Below are 3,741 nucleotides of genomic sequence, written 5' to 3' on the forward strand. Positions count from 1 at the left end.
TTGTGGATATTACTTTCTCTAATAGAAATAATCAACATTAATTATTAATGACACTTCTTAAATCCACTTACATGAGAATAACATCACTAACTGGCTGAAAAACAGACTTAGGGGAAAGGTTTTAGGAAACCAGATTCTGCTGTTAGTAATGCAGGGCAGTTGGTGCTCTTAAACCTCAGCTGATGTTTATTCCGTCCACTCGGCAGTTCCTGTACATTACATCTTGGAAACGGTTGTGTTAAACTGCCCAGCACTTAGAAATACTGCCCCCTCCTAAAAATGTACATAACTCACTGCTTCTTAACCATAAGCTCTTACAAGGTATCTTTGGACTCAAACTCTTTAGGGAGTAAGGCCCACTAACCTTTGTCTTTATGAAGTGTAAATTATTCTGATATGCACCACAGAGTAAGAACCACTGGCATACGATTACATCAAAGTCAACAGATCACTGGTTTTGAAGAATCATTTATGTGACAGTTTCAAGTGCAAATTCATACGTTTCACAAAGGGATCCACTCAGATAAATGGTGGGAGCAGGAATCTTACTGTCTGCTTTCTTGTTAACTAATTGTGTCCTTACTGGTTTCGAAAGCAGCAGCTGCTTGCTGGTGGTTTTAGTGGACGTGTGAGAGTCATGTTTTAGTAGAGACCACAAAAATAAAGGTATTAGTCATTCTTATCGTTACCAACACAGAAGGGAAAGGATGGGTGGGGAAAAGTAGCCGATAAACACTGAAAAGACCTCTAACATTGGATGGTGATCTCCTATTGAGGTACTTTTGCAGATTGGAAACAAGACAGAAATCCATCCAGTTAGTGTGCTTGGGGAAGATGAAGAAGGTAAGCAGAGGTAAGGAGACAAGACAGAAATCCATCCAGTTAGTGTGCTTGGGGAAGATGAAGGTAAGCAGAGGTAAGGAATGTAGTCAAGCTTGTCTCTAATCCCAGCTGACACGGAGGATCATGAGTTTAAAGCCAGGCTAGAACTATAGAGCAAAGTACGCTCATGTTCTTTCTGTCTCCCTCTTCCGTGTATATGTACACATATATAAAAAACACAACCATATATGTGTATATGTATATATATATGCACAGCACACACATACATAAATAAGAGAGAGAACAAAAGATATCTTTGATATGCTTTGGGAAAGAGAAACTTCCATATAGATAGCTATAGACATCCTTGGTAGAGGAGAAAGAACTTGATATGCAGGGATGGGCTGACGGGAGATGCTGTAGTTCAGACATGCAAAACTACTGCGTGTTCAAGGAACAGTGACGTTAAATGCAGTAGAGATTAGAGTATGTGGACAAAGAACCTGACAATGCTGGAGGAAAAAAAGTGGGCCAGTGAAGAATCTGTACAGGTAAGTAGCTTAGAGAAGTCAGGAGTGTGCACACCCGTAGAGACAGGAGACTCAAGTTCAGTGTCTTCCTTGGTGACATAGAAAGTTCCAGGTCAGCATGGGCAACATGAGAGCCTGTCTCACAAAAAGGTGGAGAGAAGCCAGTCCTTGTGATCTTTAATACCAGCACTTAGGAAGCAAAGGCAGGCAAATCCCTGAGGTTAAGGCCAGCCTCTTGTACATAGCAAGTTCAAGGACAACTACCAGGACTGCATAAAAAGCTTGTCTCAAAAAGGGGGGGGGAGGTCAGGCTGGGGAGACAGTGGAGTGAAAAGACTTGTTGGAATCCCTAGAATCCATGTGAAGTTGGTCTCTATCATCTGTAATCCCAAAAGTCACAGGCCAGCCACCCTGTCATACACAAAAGAGGACAAAGACCCTGTCTCATGGTGAGAAGCATGTAGAACACACACACACACACACACACACACACACACACACACACGTGCGCGCACACACGAGTCCAGTAAAGAGTAGACTCTTGCTACACCTGATGAGAAATGTTTTCTAGCATAAAGGCAGAAATCATATAAAAATGGGTGAGTGTGTGTTTAGTTGAATTTAGTGGAATCATGTTCTGGTCTTCAGTGAGGTAAATAAATGTGCTTTCAGGTTTAAGTCCATTTAAGATGTGATCCTTGAGCATATTATCCCCAAGGGAATAGGGAGGTGAGGTAGAGGGGGAAAGGAGACACCTATTAAGAAGGGAAGTTCAGACGACCTAAATATATCTGACCAAGAGGAGCATATGGTAGGTGTTTGTGTGTGTGCCTTGATTTATTCTGTGGGTAACAACTGAAATTCTCTTCCCTGAGGTTGACATGTTTATCTCAATGCCACATTCAATGACATCTGCTGTTCTACTCTGAATCCGCCCCGGGTTTCTGGAGCAGCGTCGCTGAGTTACGAAAATGGTGTTAATGAGCCACGGCTGGCTCCAACCAGCACAAGGAATAAGGTAGGAGCTGAGGGTGATGGATGGAAAGCGGGCCCTGGCAGGCTGCTCGGCCTGCGCGTCCCGGTTGCCCCGGCGACACTGCAGTGGCTCAGTCTCTTGGGAGTTCTAGGGTAGCAGCACACTGCGAGCTGGGGCTCCCCGAAGCTGTAGGCTGCGTCACCGTCGCCAGAGGCAGTTCCGTAAGTTCAGGTTCCCTGGCCGGGGAAGGCGGAGAGCGGGGTCTGCAGAGCTCGGGAGAGCAGGAGGGGCGCATCCGCGGAGGAGCCACCCGTGGTCTCGTGGGCCGTGGGAGTGCCAGGGAGGGACAGGGACGCACCTGTGCCTCTAGAGACCGCTTGTGGCCTGGACGCAGGGAAAAGTGAAAGCCCGGAGGCTTGAAAATAAAGTGAGGTTTCGCCAAACTTCCAGGTTTTGTCTGAAGCGTGGGACATAAAGAAAATGAGTTGTGTAGATTGTGTAAATTATGTGGTGGGCAATTTTAACAAGATCGATTTTGTTGACAGTTTCGTGCGCAGCTGTGGACTTTTAAATTGCAACTCAGTAAGACAAGTCGGAATGATAGATCTGTAGAATCCATGTTCCCGATCAAGTTTATTAAACATAAAAGTATGTTTGGTTTTATTGGAGGCAGTTAACTACAAACTGTGAGTAGCATCCTGGGTGAGCTTCCCTGGCCTTGAAGCTGTCCTCGCCCCTCAACATTTCTAAAGCCAGGGATTGGTCGTGGTTGGTTTTTTAAGTTTCCTAGGGCCTCTTAGGTTAGGAAAGGCATTTGTCCCCCCTTCCTCGCCGTCTTAATTTTGTTTGCTTATGTATTCCTTGTGTTTCTTCAGCTCCCAGGACTTAGTTTGTGAAACAGCCTTGAAAACTAACCTCCAAGCGTCCTTTTGTCCTTTGTACTTTATTTTGTAAGTCCTTAATAGTGAGGAAATTCTGCAGCAACTTTAAAAATCCGGTCGTTTCACTTAACCCCTACCCGGTCTATGAGTTTTAAAATCGCTCTGGTGGCCCCCAGCCTGTTCCTGCCCTTGCCTTTGTAAACAGAACTCCATTAACTCAAGGGTCAATTACTTACAAATTCTGAAGTGAGGAAGGTACACCACTTGAAGCTGAAGGCGACTGATAACTATGGCAAATATTTTCAACCAACAGCTATATTCATTTAATCTTGCCCAAATACAGTGCTAATAATAATAACCAACATGCTCTTGCAGCTTTTGTTTTTAAAAAGAAAATTAGAAAATAAAACTTTACTAAGACTTAGACTACTGTATGCAAGAGAATACGGTGGCAATGCAAGCCTGCTGCCTGCTGCGATGAATTGTGTAGGAGGGGCCTGGGGTGGGCACCGTTAGAGTCAGCTCTGTAGGA

This window comes from Grammomys surdaster, unplaced genomic scaffold (assembly GCF_004785775.1).
Source record: "Grammomys surdaster isolate TR1022 unplaced genomic scaffold, NIH_TR_1.0 149, whole genome shotgun sequence".
NCBI lineage: Eukaryota > Metazoa > Chordata > Mammalia > Rodentia > Muridae > Grammomys > Grammomys surdaster.